This window comes from Lipotes vexillifer, unplaced genomic scaffold, assembly GCF_000442215.2.
Source record: "Lipotes vexillifer unplaced genomic scaffold, Lipotes_vexillifer_v1.1 scaffold602, whole genome shotgun sequence".
NCBI lineage: Eukaryota > Metazoa > Chordata > Mammalia > Artiodactyla > Lipotidae > Lipotes > Lipotes vexillifer.
In genome coordinates this window covers 1,386,457-1,402,956 of record NW_006790307.1, presented here as the reverse complement: position 1 = coordinate 1,402,956, position 16,500 = coordinate 1,386,457, and the positions used below count along the sequence as shown (strand labels likewise).

At 42.2% G+C, this 16,500-nt stretch overlaps 1 pseudogene; it reads left to right on the top strand.

Moving 5' to 3' along the window:
* Positions 1 to 5,874: 5,874 nt before the first annotated feature.
* LOC103087215 (60S ribosomal protein L23a pseudogene) lies at positions 5,875 to 15,890 on the top strand (annotated as a pseudogene).
* The last annotated feature ends 610 nt before the right edge of the window (positions 15,891 to 16,500 follow it).

Sequence of the window (16,500 nt, the reverse complement as noted above, 5' to 3'; positions counted from 1 at the left end):
ATTACTCAAAAGAAAGACTCAGGAATGATAGAGATGCATAGAATTTGCAGTCAAGAATGTTAAAGCAGTATTATAACTATGTTTGACTATTTAAATGAAAACATGATCAATGAGGAGAGAAATGGAGGACATTAAAAAAAAAAAGTGAAGTTTCAACAGAGCGGTGGAGAGGAACACAAGACTGAAAACAGGGAGGGGATGAGGAGGGCAAAATGAAGGTAGTGGGCAAACACCGATTACTTCAGAAGTAGGACTTCAGTAGGGATTTCTCTGGTGGCACAGTGGATAAGACTCCCTGCTACCAATGCAGGGGGCCAGGGTTTGATCCCTGATCAGGGAACTAGATCCCACATGCATGCCACAACTAAGAGTTCACATACCACAACTAAGGAACCTGCGTGCTACAACTAAGACCTGGCGCAACCAAATAAATAAATAAATATTTTAAAAAAGAAGAAGTAGGACTACAAAGACAGAAAGGGACAGCAAGGCCTATCAAAGTCTTGGGTTGTTGGTTTATCTTTTCTTTCTTTTCCCTAGAAAGAAACTGAGAAGCTAAAAATGAAAACTAAAGAGAAGGAGGTTGTTGGGAAGGAAATGTTTAATTTGGTTAGAAAGAAGAAATTATGTGAGGCTAATGGCTTTAGGAAGCTTTAGGAGAGAAAACTTTTATCTCTAAAGAGAAGAGGAATGATTTTTCCCTGAGGTAATGGAAAGAAGGTGAATATAAAATAGAGACAGAAAGTTCAAGGGAATTACACAAGGCCAAGGTAATGAACGGAGTTTCAGTGAACAGTAGGCAAAATCATTCACTAAGAGGCCGATGAGAAGAAGCCAAGGGAATCCAGTGAGTGAGCAAATGAGAAGAGGGAGCCTGAACCGGTGACTGTGGGGAACAAGCCTCAGAGAAAATATAAGATGAATAAAAGGATTACAAATGTGTATCCCCAAAACAGCCACATTTCCCCAAACACTGTGAATTGATTGGACGCCAGAGTCAGTAAGAAGGGAACCCTAGAATGCATAGGAGGAGGGATTTGAGTTTAAATGTTACAAGGAAAATGACTTCCCTTTTTCTTTTAGTATACTAAATCCTAGTGAAAACTTTCTGGGACAATAATGATGTGGAGGAGGTTAGAACTGGGAAGAAACTGTGGACTGGGAAAGAAGAAGGAAAATGAGAGGTGGGAAAACTTTGGATGAGCTGGACCAGAGTAGAAGAGCTGTGAGCATCAGACTAATAATTTTTTTTTTTTTTTTTGCGGTACACGGGCCTCTCACTGCTGTGGCCTCTCCCGTTGCGGAGCACAGGCTCTGGACGCGCAGGCTCAGCGGCCATGGCTCACGGGCCCAGCCGCTCTGCGGCATGTGGGATCTTCCCAGACCCGGGCACGAACCCATGTCCCCTGCATCGGCAGGCGGACTCCCAACCACTGCACCACCAGGGAAGACCTAAATTTTTGTTTTTGAAAGCACATTTGTAAACTTGGGTAATGACTTTGCATAAGGGACATTTGGTTGCAGTAAAAACTACAGTTACATTTCTGTGTTGTGTGGTGAGGTGGAAGAGTCAGACCAAGAGTCAGAAGGCTTAATGTTGTGTCTGGTCTCTGACACTGACCATCTCTATGGGCTAGTAGTCTCATCTCTCTGCGTCTGTTTCTGCATTTGTAAAATGGGCAGAATGCCAATTATGCCTATTCCAGATGTATTTGCACAAATCAGATTTGAGTACATGAAAACACTTTGTATGCTGTTAAATGCTATGAAACACAAGATAAGTATAGACTTTTTGTGCTTTCTAATCCAGCTGACAATGACTCATGTTTCTCTGAGGGTTGCCTTCCCATCCGCTAGTATGACTCCAGGCCCCCAGCTGGATTTACTACATCACTCCACTCACCTACCCACAGTTGATTGGACCAGGACTGAACACCTAATCCTAGATGGACCAATCAGGTTCTCTCTTCTGAGAATTTAGAATTGGGACCAAGACCATCCAATTTGAACTGATCATTTGAACAGAAATGTAAACTCTGGAGCAATGGATTGGCCATCAGCTGCCTGCTGAGGGCATGGAGATGCAGAGAAAGCCAGTCTAGAGAGAGAATGAAGCTGATAGACAGGAAGCGTTTGAGATGAGAGGAAGAGAGAGAGGTTAATACTTCTGATAGCTGCACAGTTCTGGGTTCTTCCTCCCGAGGCCTGACTACTTTACTGTTTCCATACAACACTCCTGTGTCCTATAAATAAAATCCTTTGTTGTTTTCTTTGTTTGTTTGTTGTTGTTGTTTTGCATAATATGGCTCAAGTGTTTTTCTGTAATTTTCAACTGAAGAATCTTAACTAAAGCAATATAGTGGATTGAATAGTTCCCCTCTCCAATAAAAATCATATTTACCCAGAACTTCGGAATGTGACCTTATCTCCTATTTGGAGATAGGATCTTGGCAGATATAATTAGTTAAGATGAGGTTATTATACTAGACTACAGTGGGTTTTAATCCCATGACTTATGTTCTTACGACAATACAAGAGGACACAAGAAATACACACAGAGAAGTCCATTTGAGGATGAAGGTAGGCAGAAATTAGAGTTTAAGGAATGCTTGAGGCCAACAGAAGTTTGAAGAGACAAGGGAGGATTCTTCCTTAGATCCTTCAGAGGGAGCATGGCCCTGCTGACACCTTGATTTCAGACTTCTGGTCTCCAGAATAGTGAGAGAATAAATTTATGTTGTTTTAAGCCACTCAGTTTGTGGTGCTTCATTATAGCAGCCCTAGAAAACCATACAAGTATTATAGGACAGCTTACCTCAGAATTGCTGTTTTCAAGCTCTGTTATAGAAAGGGCCAGACTCTACACTAAGGAGAAACCCTTGAAGCTCTACAGCCCCCTTCTGAGAAACAGGCCCCTTGTGGTCTGTTCTGCATAAAGCTGTTCTATTTCTTGCCATGTGAAACCAACCCTACTACTGCAGCTACACTTGGTTGGAGCCAGAGTCCCATGGGAATGGGCTAGTCAGAAGGAGGCCAAAAAGAGCTTGGTGTCCGACTGCCTAATAAGGACACTGTGTATTGGACAGTGACAAATGGAGTCAACCAGGAAATGTAAATACTAAATAAACAAAGAGTAGGCAATAATCCAATCCATGCTGAGCCTTTGTTCCATTTCTCCATGAGCCTATAGATCATCCCTGTCTGGGAAGCTCTGTGACCAAGAATGGCTGCCCAGGTAACAGAGGGCACCTCATGCTGCTCCATAAATCCCAGCAATAAAACCCCGCTATCAGAGTTCATCTGGGCACGCTTTCTGCTTCAACCTGTCTTAGTCTGCTCAGGCTGCCGCAACAAAATACTATAGACTGTGACTTAAACATCAAAAATTTATTTCTCACAATTCTGGAGGCTGGGAAATCCAAGACCAAGGTGTGAGACAATTAAGTGCCTAATGAGAGCTCTTGTCCTGGCTTGCAGATGACCGCTTTCTTGCTGTGTCCACACAAGGACTTTGGGTGCACAAAGAGAGACATTTCTCTCCCTCTTCTTTCTTTCTTTCTTTCTTTTTAATTTATTTATTTAATTTATTTATTTTTGGCTGCGTTGGGTCTTCATTGCTGTGTGGGCTTTCTCTAGTTGCGGTGAGCAGGTGCTACTCTTTGTTGTTGTGGTGGCTTCTCTTGTTGTGGAGCACGGGCACTAGGCGCACGGGATCCAGTAGTTGCGGCACGCGGGCTCTGTAGTTATGGCTCGTGGGCTCTAGAGCACAGGCTCAGTAGTTGTGGCACGTGGGCCAAGTTGCTCCGCGGCATGTGGGATCTTCCCAGGCCAGGGCTCGAACGCATGTCCCCTGCATTGACAGGAGGATTCTTAACCACTGCGGCACCAGGGAAGCCCTCTCCCTCTTCTTATTAGACCACAATCCTATCAGATTAGGACCCCAACCTATGACCTCATTTAACCTTAATTACCTCCCAAAAGCCCTGTCTCCAAGTGTAATCACACTGGGGGCTTAGGGCTTCAACATATGGATGGGGGTGGGACACAATTTATTCAATAGCGAACCTTAAAGGATCTAACTAATATAGGCTAAGCTTACAGTACTCAAGTATGAATATGATGATCACAAAGATTTAATATGCATTTTGGGGGATGGGAAGGAAGCAAATGAAAAACTTATCCCAAACTTTGCCAGTACTTCCCCTCCTTCACACCCTGGTGATGTCACACAAAATCCCTAGTCCTCTGAGGTCTCCCTTCCAGGATGTCTTCTGGAGAGCTTATTTCACGGGATTGGCCCAGCCCTGCTGGAAGCCAAAATGCATTCTGGGAGTGTATACACAGGGTCAGATTGATTTTTCTCCTTACCATTTTGTTAGAAGCTTTTCACCAAACAGCTGGTTCATTCTGATTCCAATGCAGGGGTCACACTGAAAGACAATCTTGGATAATTTCTGTCACCTTGCCAAGTCACAAAGTGCTTTTAAATTACAAAAATGAGGATATACACACACATATATGTATATGTACATATACATATATACACATATATGAATATATGTTTATACTACATATCTATCTATCTATCTCTCTCTCTCTCTATATATATATTCATACTTCCTGTGTGCCTGGTATTGTACTAAGTGATTTATATATATATCAATTCATTTTATCCTTTCAACACTTTCATGAGGCAGGTAGTATTAGTATGCTCATTTAACATTGCAGAAAATCAAGACACAATGAGGTTGAATAACTTGCCCAGGCTCATACAGCTAGTGTTAATGAGAGGACTTGACCCACACAATCTGGCTTCAGAGTTCATGCCCTTAACTACTATACTTTGCTGCCAAATTAATAAACCATAGTCCCAGCTATAAGAAACTGCTAGTGTAGTGGATGAGCAAGAGATATAGGTAGGAAGATTGGAATCAGAAAATTATTATAGGAAACATGCTACTTTGAATGAACCATCTCTCAGCCCACTAATTTCTATAGACTTTGATGGCCATGTAGTAACTGCCAGTCCCAGAAGTAAACACAGCTTGCCTTGGAATAAGATTATATCAGTGAAGGGCTCTGTGTGTTAACTTTATCTGTCTCTGGACAGTGGCCAAACCATCTGGTATATGTGGAAAGAGATGTAAAGTCTTTCTCATCAGAGTCCGTGTGTCCTAAGCAAAGAGTTGGTTGTCTGAAGTCTTGTCCCCAGGACAGAAAGGAAAGAAGATTGTACTCCTTCCCATAGCTCATACTAATCAAGTGCCCCTGTGTGCTCCAACAAGAGGTTCTTCTTAGTTGGATGAATGGATGTGTAGAGAGGCAAGAGGCCAGGACTTATGGGCTCAAGAATGTGTAAGATTTATTGGAGCTGCTGGTTAGAACACTGCTGCTTTCGTGAACTGGACCAAAATGCTCTCACACCAAGCTTTCACCAATAAAATAAATAGCCTCAGGTGTCTATCGACCTAAGGGGACCTGCTTGTAGTTGATATAATTGCCAAACCACTCACTGGGAACTTGACAGATGAGTCCTTTAGATTCCAATCCAGGATGAGGATTTGCACGAAAAAAATAAGACTAATGCTTTTTAAAGAGAAATAAAAATACCCATTTTCTAAATCATTCATTCATTCAGCAAATATTTATTGAGTGCCTACTGTGTGATAGGCCCTGTTCTTGGAGATTGAAATACATCAGTGAGAAAAAAAGAGATTCATGCCCACATGGGACTTGTACTCTAGCATGGGGAGATAGATGATTAGCAATGGACATAATAAATAAGTAAATTATATGGTGTATATGAGGAGGTTTTTCAGTGTTAATGGGAAAAAAAAAGAAGAGTAGAATAAGAGGGATTGAAAGTGTTTGGGGATGGTTGCAATTTTAAGTAGAATAGTTAGGGTAGATGTTATTGAGAAGGTAACATTTGAGCAAAGACTTGAAGGAATTGAAAGGATCAGCCAAGTGGACATCTGGGGAAAGGGCACACCAGGCAAAGGAAACAGCAAGGCGGGAGTGTGCCTGGTATGTTTGAGGAATAGTAGGAAGCTAGGTTGGCTAGAGCAGTGGGTGAAGGATGGCGGGGGCGGGGGACCATGGAAGATCGGGAGAGGTAGCAAGGACCTGATCATGTGCTGGCTCGTAGGCCACTGTCAGGGCTTCTACTTTTACACTGTAGGACTTTTACTCTGAATGAGATGGGATTCCATTAGAAGAGCTTTGAGCAAAGGAGTGACAAGTTCTCTCTTACGTTATAACCAGATCACTTTGACTGCTGTGTTGCAAGTTGACTGCAAGAGTGGAAATGAGAAAACCAGAGAGAATGCAATTTCAGTTATCAAGAAGAGAGAGGATGCTGGCACAGACCAGATTGTAACAGTGGAGGTGGTGAGAAGTACTCAAATTTTGGGTAGAATTTGAGCGTAGGGCCAGTTGGAGTTGCTGTGGATTGGATGTGGTGTGTAAGAAAGAAAGAAAGAAAAAGATGAGTCAGATGACTATAACCATCAAGATGAAGAAGACTGCATGTGGGGCAAGTTGTTGGATATACAAGTCTGGAGGTCGGAGGAAAAGTCTGGTCTGGAGATAAATGGAGGTAAATGTGGAGTTGTTGGCATACAGATGATACTTAAAGCCAAAGGCTGGTTGTGACCACGAAGGAAGTGAGTATGTATAGAGAAGAGGTCCAGGTAGTATGACTTCAAGCTTAATACTCCAACATTAGGGGATTATGAGAAAAAAAGTATTCGAAAAAGGAGACCAAGATGGAATAACCAGAGGTAGGAAGGCCACCTAAATGCTAAATTCTGGAAACCAAGTGAAGAAAGTATGTCCTGGAGGAAGTGGGTATCAACTATGTCAAATGCTGTTGAAAAGTCAAGTAAGATGAGGACTGAGAAAGATCATTGGATTTATCAACATGGAGATCATTGGTGATTTTGTTAACAAACATTTTACTGGAGTGATGGGGAAAATCCAGATTGGAATATATGAATATATATATATATATATATATATATATATATATATATATGTATATGAATGAATGGGTGCATTTTATTATGTATACATTATACCTCAATAAAGTTAACTTAAAAGCACAAGAAGAGAGGAAGTATGAAATAGGATAACCAAAACTTAGAAATACCACAAATACCCATCAATATTCGAATGGGTAGATAAATTATAGCATATTCATTCAAGGGAATACTATAGACTAAACAGGGGTCAGCAAGCTACAGCCTGAGAGTCAAATCCAGCACAGGGCCTATTTTCAACAAGTTGCACTGGGACATAGACACAACCATTTGTTTACATAATATTCGTGGCTGCTTTAGTGGGCTACAGCAGCAGAGTTGAGTAGTTGTGCTAACATCCTATGGCCACAGGCCTCAAATATTTATCATCTGGTCCTTTATAGAAAAAGTTTGCCCATCTCTGGACTAGAGCAATCAGAATGAGTGGATTATTGCTATTCGTAACAACATGAACTAATTTCCAAAATACAATGTTCAGGGAAAGAAGCCAGATACAAAGCAGTACGCACTGCATGATTCTATTTGTCTGAAGTTCAAGAACAGGAAAACTAATCAACGGTGCTAGAAGTAAGTAGACTGGTTACCTTGGGGTTACTGACTGGGAGGGGTCAGGTGGTGAGTTCAAGTGTGTTGATGATCTTCTAATTCTTGACCTGGGTGCTGGTTACCAGGATTGTTCACTTGGTGAAAATTAACTGAGCACTTAGGATTTTCTGCACACTTCTGAATGTCTAAAATAAAGTTTCCTAAAAATTAAAAATGGTAAGAGAGGAACTGGAAACAGGGGTTATAGCAACTCCTTCATGAAGTTTTGCTGCAAAGGGGAGGAAAGATATGAGGGGTAGTTCACAGAGGAAGGAGGGTTAAAGAAGGGTTTTTTTACGCTGAGAGAAATAATAGCATGTTTATATGTTGATGGGAGGAGAAAATTGAAGATTTTAGAAGGGAAAGGGGAAAATGCTAGATTGCTGTCCTTGACTAGGTGAGGGGGGATGCAGTCTGGTACGTACAAATAGAGGGATTGCCTTTGGACAAGCGCAGAGGGAGTTCATCTATGCTAACAGCACATTTTGGATAATTGAAGGCACCTACAATCTGGTGCCTATCTTTATACATAGTGAATAATAAGTCTTGGTTACCAAGGAATTCCTTTATGATTTTCCCAAAGCAGTTCCCAGTCGGCCACTTGGTAAATAATAACATCACTAACAGTCAATACTTCACAGGTGCTTTCACACAGATCTCATTCAACACTCATCTTCTAATGAACACAGCCTATTTTCTGTCTTTCTGATGAGATGGCACAGCCCAGCCCAGAGTAGCTGAAGTGATAGCCTAGTTGCTGTGACTAAGCCAGGAATGTAACCAAGGTCTGGGTATTCATTTGCTAGAGCTGCCATGATAAAGTACCACAAACTGAGTGGCTTAACAAAACTATATTGTCTTATAGTTTCGGAAGCTAGAAGAGTGAGATTAAGATGTTGGCAGGGAGACAGAATCTGTTCCGTGCTTCTCTCCTAGCATCTGGTGGCAATCTTTGGCTTTCCCTGACTTGTAGATGCATCACCCTGATCTCTGCCTTCATGTTCACATAGTGTTTTCTCTGTGTGCTTTGTCTGTTTGGGTCTAAATTTCCCCTTTTTATAAAGACACCAGTCATATAGTGTTGGAGGCCCACCCTACTCCAGTACGACCTCCTCTTAACCAATCACATCTGTAAAGACATTGTTTTTAAGTAAGTTCATATAAATATTTTGAGGTACTGGGGGGTTAGAGCTTCAACATATAAATTTAGGGTTGAGGGAGACACAATTCAATCCATGACAGTCTTGAAATGTCACATTTAGTGTCAACCTTAATGGTAGTAGGGTAGGCAATTGCAGATGAGGTAGGACTGAGAATCAGTGGGATTGAAACGGCCTTCTTTATGCATCTAATGCCTGCCAGTCCCATCATTTGAACCTGTTGTCTTTGATACGATTCTGATGTGACTGTTTTGACCTGTTCTAGAGGGCAGAACTTTGAAAATTAAGAGGTAGTGACTAGAAGGTGAAGGGAGTTGCAGGGGAGGTGTTCCTCTAAGGCAGTGACCATTTGTATTGAATACATATTTGTCTTTTATAAAATAAAAGCAGCTTCCCCAGGCTTTACTGCTAAGATTCTGATTCTGCAGGCCTGGAGCCCATGAATCTGCATTTTTAGCCTGCTTTAAGGTGATCTGGATGCCACAGTCTGACAAAGATTTTCTTAAAGAGCCAGTGGTTCATGGTGTGGGGAAATTGCAGCAACAAGACACTGGGCCTTGCCATCTAGAGAGAGTGGACAGAACCATAGAACCCTTGAGGTCAGAGCTCCAAATTCCAGACGACATCCTTCAAGTTCACCTCCTTATTTTCCAGATGAGAAAATAGAGTCTAGAGATGGTGAAGCCAGGAAGTTTTGAGCATTTAAGAAAAGAGAAAGACACAAAAACAGGACTTAAATATAATAAGAGGATTACAATGGATAAAATGAAAAGAGAGAAGAGAAATGTGAGGCGCTGTCCCTTAAGCCGGTGTCTAGACTAGAAAATGTCTCCTTTCTCTTTGTCAGGTCACAGAAGTTGTCATGCTTCAGAGTGGGCCACCTCCATGCTTTTGAGGCAGGCCTGGGTTCCTAAAGCAGGTATTTGCCCACGGGATAAAGAATGGGTCTATTTTGAATATTTATTTGTTGGGATTCACTGCTTCTCATGGCACAGCATTAGCCTTAGCATGCAAAGATAAAATAAGAAACCAAGAAAAATACTTTGAGTGTGGGATTAAATTAATCAATAATCTTCCATTAACTATGATTAGACTTTGGTAGATAGACTTGCTGCCCAAATTCTCAGTATAATAATCTGTATCTGCAGAGTTTCTTTACTGGTCTTTCACCTTCTTGTCCTTATCTTAATGCTCACAGTAACCCTGTGGTAGGTACTACCCTCACTGGACAGATACTTTAAAGATGAAAACCTGATCATACCCTTTCCCTGCTTATAATCCTTTGGTGATTCCTCACTGTCCCCCCATTGGCTCGTTAATCCTTCCTTGGGGAAACGTGTTATAAGTTAATAACCTGAAAGGAAGAAAAGGGCAACTTGTACAAGGATGTATGTAGTAGTTTTATTCACAATATTAAAAAACTGGAAACAAACCAAAACCCAACAATAAAGGGCAGGGCTAAGCAAGACCTGCTCTATCAATACATTGGAATACTCAATACCTACTTTAAACAATAAGAATCTGGTCTGTGTTGAGGCATGAGCATGTGTCTAAAGGTGGGAAATGTGAAATAAACAACAAACAGGATAATGAACACCCTGCTTTCACCTCTGTAAAAATACGCATGTACATACTGACAAAGACTAGATAGTAATAAAAAGTAATAAAATGTTTGGTATTGTATGTGAATCAGATTTTCTGTTTAAGTGTGACATAAAAATTTAAACAGGGAAAATAATGCCCTTGGAATTTTCTTCTGGGGGCACTCACATGGGATTTTATACAATGAAGAGAAAACTAGAAGCGGAACTTAAAAACTTAAGACCCCAGTACAACAGGTTGGGCTAAGGACACGGTGACAGATTTTTTTATGCTGGGATGTCAGTGTTTGCATCAATTCAAGTCAGGATGGGGATGGGGCAGGCAGCCCACAGCCTATGGCTGTACTTAGTGTGCTCGTAGATGCACATACACCCTTGGCCCGTGGTCACATCAGGGACTGCTGAGCAGCAGCTCAAAACCACTGAGAAGTCACAGAGCAGGAAAAGAACTGCCCTATTAACTGAGAGAAACTGGTCAGACTTGATCAAGCAGAACATTAGTGTGTGATGTCAAACTGACCTTATGTACAAAGAGGGTCCAGGAACATTTCACCGAGTTCTCTTCTCTTTATTGGTATTTGTCACCGTCAAAGGCATAAAAGCATGGTGCTGAAGGCCCACTATTAGTGCGCCCACGTGGCTGAAGTACCCAAACTTTAGTATGTGTTCAAATGTGTTCATTAGGTCTCTTCCCAGTTCTCTTTCAGGACTCTTCCCCTGACCTAAATCCCCTAAATCTTACAGTATGTTCTGTTTGTATCTTTCATTAAACAATATTATCACTAATTGAATGCACTGTGTACAGGTGAGGAGTGGGTTGGTGGTCAAAGATGTTGCCCTTCTAGATTCTCTGGGTTTGCTGTCTTTGTAAATCTAGATCCTCAATCTTGGCTTGCCCTGGATTGGTCAGGACCTAAGAAAAACTGACTCATGCATCCCAAATTCACGTGAATCTGATTTGTGTCAGAAAATCAGTTTAATCATTTACAATGAGAAATGTAGAGGCCAAGTGGGGTGATATTTATGTTGACCTGTTTGTGAGTTCTCTTCCCACAAAGGAAACCAAACAAAGACTAGAAGTCTGTTGCTGTGTAAATTATTGGTACGAGGAAGGGGGTCTCAGAGAGATTTGTTTGTAAATTGACCTGCCTAGAATTCCCTGATCCCCTTTAACAATGTCTATTCCTCTGAGGGCCCAGTTCACACCTTACCTATTCTGTGAAGCTTCTTCTACCCCTGGGCCCTTGGGAAAAATTAACCACTCACCCAGCCAGCTTAGCATAACTTTTATACCTGTTGTAGCACCAATCACTCGTATCCTAGTAGTTCTTGATGTACCTGTCTCCCCTGCTGTTTAGATAGTTGGGACAGGGACAGGGTCCCCGTCCGCTTTTGTTTCCTCAATGCCTAGGACGTAAGTGCTCAGTGCAGAGTTGCTAAATGAATGAAGGAATGAGTGAATGAATGAAGTTCTTTCTTCATCTACCCTAATGACCTTCTATATCAGGTTTTATTAAATGGATGTAGATAGATATTAAGAGCAATTGTATATCTGTGTGTGTGTGTGTGTGTGTGTGTGTGTGTGTGTGTGTGTGTGTGTGTGTGTGTGTGTGTGTGTGTGTGTGTGAGAGACAGAGAGACAGAGAGACAGAGAGACAGAGAGAGAGAGACAGAGACAGAGAGACAGAGAGACAGAGAGAGAGAGAGAAGAATGAATCCCATTCCCTAACGGGGAGAGACCTATCCAAACATTATACCATGGGGAACCCAGAAAAGCCAGTCTTACACAATACTTAATGCTTTACGTTTTCTCACAGACTGATCTACTCATTTGATCCTTCTGTTATTCTCTGGCCTCATCTTAGGCCCTGGCTTATGTATGCTTTAGCCTGCTTCCTTGTTTTATTGAACAATTTGACCCCCTCCACAAGCATATTGATTTGGACTCTCCTGACTCACCTTTTACCCATACTGCTATCAGAAAATCAGTATCTCTGCTGATCCTTTAGATCCCTACTTCTCAAAGGACTAACAGCATTAACATCACCTGTGAACCTGTTAGAACTATAGACCCTCAGGTGCCAGAACTACTGAATCAGAATTGGAATTCTAACAGGACTCTCAAGTGATTTGTGTACACATTAGAGCTGGAGAAGCTCTGCTTTACATCTTTATGATGACTGCTGCTCGTGGCTCACGGTTTTCCTTTCTATCTTGTCTCCTGTTTTCCTTAAGATATCAATACCCGTTGTATTAGTTATCTATGACTGCATATAAAATCATCCCAACTTACTGGCTTAAAATAACAGACATTTACTATCTCACAGTTTCTGTGCATCAGGAATCTGGGTAAGACTTATCTGGATCTTGTAGCTCAGGGTCTCTCATAAGGCTGCAGTCAAGGTGTCAGCTGGCGCTGTAGTCATCTAAGGCTGGGCTGGGGAGGAGCCACTCCAAGCTCACCCGTGTGACTTGTGGTGGGCCTCGTGTCTTCACGGGCTGTTACTTGCCTGGTTGGTCTCTCCATTGGGCAGCTCACAATATGGCTTCATAGAGCGAACAAGTGAAAAAGTAAGAAAGGGGAGGCAAGATGGAAGCCAGAGTCTTTCTGTAATCTCAGGAGTGACAGTCCATTATTTTTGCCTTATTTTATTTGTTAGACGTAAGTCACTAAATCCAATCTATGCTCAAGGGGAGGGATTACACAAGGGTGCAAGTAGCAGGAGGATGTTTGGGGGTGATCTTAGAGGCTGCCAACTACATCCAAGTGCATTTTCCTCTAATAACTTGGCTGACTAGTTTCTTTCTTTTTTTTTTTAATATTCATTTATTTATTTTGGCTGCGTTGGGTGTTAGTTGCAGCATGTGGGATCTTTCTGTTGTGGCACGCAGGCTCTTTGTTGTAGCGCACAGGCTTCTGTCTAGTTGTGGCGCATGGGCTCCAGAGCAAGCGAGCTCAGTAGTTGTGGTGTGCAGTTGCCCCGCGGCACGTGGGATCTTAGTTCCCTGACCAGGGATCGAACCAGCGTCCTCTGCATTGCAAGACGGATTCTTAACCACTGGACCACCAGGGAAGTCCCTTGGCTGACTAGTTTCTACTTCAGTCATGACTTGGTATGGCCATACCTGGGACCTCAACACCACTTGGAATTTTGCTCTTCAAACGTTCACCCTCTCTGCTTTCTGTCATGACTACTACTTGTCATTCCCTCTACTTGTCCCACAACTTCACTCACAGCAGACATGACTTCCTAGCCTTTTCATCCCTTCTTGTGCTAGTCTATTACTATCCTTCCTGTCTTTGTGGGGACTCAAAGCCCCACACAGGGTGTTTCCTATGAGCGGCTAGTTATGTACGGGCTTATTAAAAACCTAGGAACACCTACACTCACCTATTTGATTTGTGGGATTGTCACCTTCCCTTCGTCCACTTTAGGAAAGATCTAGCATTCTCTGGTTTTTCTTCCATTTCCAGGTTGATGAGCATGCCTGAAGGAAATTATAAAATCATGCAGACTGGGTGCACTATAAATAGATGATATCTAACTTCATCTGGGTAACACCTCTCTTCAGAAGTGCATCCCTACAGAATTCACCCAGCAGCATTTCCAGAACTTTCTCATTCTCCTCAAGTTCCCAAATCTACCTTCACTATTCTTAGTCCACCTTTAGCTTTCCTCCAGTGGAAGGCCATTCCCCACTTTGGCTATCTCCGCTTGAGAATGTTCTCATCTCTTCACTCGTTATTTTTTTATCCCTCTTGTCTCCGAGGAATAGGTGTTGATCTTCCTTTCTGGGTCTAAACTCTTCATGTGTCCTTATATTCCATCCTATCCCATTTCTTCTTTGGCTTTGTTCCATCTGTTCCTCTCTCTCTCTCTGTATTGCCTCCTTCCCTTTAGCTTGCAAACATGTCCACAGTAAAAGCAACCTGGACTCAGTTATTGCCTCAAGCTGCTACTTCATCACTTTCTTTTTACCACTAAGTTTATTTTAATTTTCAAGCATACAGAAAAGTAGAATACCATAATAGATACCTATATTCTTGCACCCAGATTTAACAATTGACCATATTTACTTCATCTTTCCTCTCCTGAAATATTAAATCAAATGATAGACATCTTGACATTTTACCCCTAAAAACTTTAGAATGCATCTCTTAAAAATGTCATCATAGGTTAGGGTATGGTAACGGGTTAGGGTTAGGGTACATGTTAGGGTACAAGTTAGTGTTAGGGTACGGTTTAGGAGTAGGGTACGGGATAGTGTTAGGCTTAGGGTTACAGTACGGGTTAGGTTTAGGGTGCAGAAAAAATATATCATCATCACAATTAGCAAAACTAATAATAAAGCCTTCATTTTATATAACACATCATATTTAAATTTTCCCAGTGATCTCAAAAAGTGTGTTTTACAGCTGTCTTTTTCAAGTAAAATTCAATTAAAGACCATGCATTGCTTAGGATGGCTTAATTCTCTTTTGATTTCAACAGTGCTTTCCACCCTCTTTTTATGTCATTGAGTTGTTGAAGAGACTGGGCCCATTGTCCTTATTTAATGTCCCACTTTCTGGATTTGTCTGATTGTTTATTTTTTGGTGTCATTAGAGGTTCATCTACCCCTGTATTTTCTGTAAAATGGAGATGAGATATAAAGGCTGATTTCAAGTTAAATATTTTTGTTGGGAATATTCATAGTTGGTGCTGTGTGCTTTATATTGCATCACATTTTGTGCACATCACTTCTAACTGTCTCACTTTTAGTGATGCTAACGTCAATTACTGAGTTAAGGAGGCAACAGCCAGATCTTCCCACTGTTAAGTTATGATACACTTTTTTTCCAATCAGTAAATAACCAATGCCTGGAGTGATACTTTGGCCCCATGTAATGCCAAGAAGTTTTTAAGACTCTCACATTGCTGCCTTTTACCCTATTCCCTAATTCTTCTTCCCCCCGCCACCGAACGGAACTCTTCTGTAGAAGGTCACTAGTGACTTCCTTACCACGAAAACCAAGAGCCTTTGGCTTTTCAGGAAGGTGGTGCCGAAAGGAAAGACGGAAGTCCCTGCTCTTTACCCTCCTAAAGCCAAAGGCTTTGAAGGCTAGGAAGGCAGTGATGAAAGACATCCACAGCCGCAATAAAAGAGAAGAAAGGAATGTCATCCAACTTCCAACAGCCTAAGACACTGAAGCTCAAAAAGCAGCCCAAATACCCTCAGATGAGCACACCCAGGAGAAACAAGCTTGACAATTACGCCATCATCAAGGTCACCCTGACCACTGAGTCAGTCATAAAGAAGATAGAAGATAACACACACTTGTGTTTATTGTGGATGTCAAGGTCAACAAGCACCAGATCAAACAGGCTGTGAAGAAGCTCTGTGACACTGATGTGGCCAAGGTCAACACTCTCATCAGGCCTAAAGGAAAGAAGAAGGCGTATGTTCCACTGGCTCCTAACTATGGTGCTTTGAATATTGCCAACAAAATTGGGATCATCTAAACTGAGTCCAGATGGCTAACTCTAAATATATCTTTTCACCCATATTTAAAAAATAAAGAATAGGGCTTCCCTGGTGGCGCAGTGGTTGATAGTCCGCCTGCCGATGCAGGGGACGAGGGTTCGTGCCCCGGTCTGGGAAGATCCCACATGCCGCGGAGCGGCTGGGCCAGTGAGCCATGGCCGCTGAGCCTGCGCGTCCGGAGCCTGTGCTCCGCAACGGGAGAGGCCACAGCAGTGAGAGGCCCGCGTACCGCAAAAAAAAATAAAAATAAAGAATAAAAAACAAAACCAAGAGACTTTGTTCATCTTCCTTGGGCTTTCTGAAATATTTTATATTATTACACCTTTTTTTTTTTTATAAATTTAGTTTAATTTTTTCTTTGCAGTTCGTGGGCCTCCCACCGTTGCGGTCTCTCCCGTTGCGGAGCGCAGGCTCCGGACGCGCAGGCCCAGCGGCCATGGCTCACGGGCCCAGCTGCTCCGCAGCATGTGGGATCTTCCCGGACCGTGGCACGAACCCGTGTCCCCTGCATCGGCAGGCGGACTCTCAACCACTGCGCCACCAGGGAAGCCCTATTACACCTTTTTTAAGAATGTCTTTTCCCCTTTC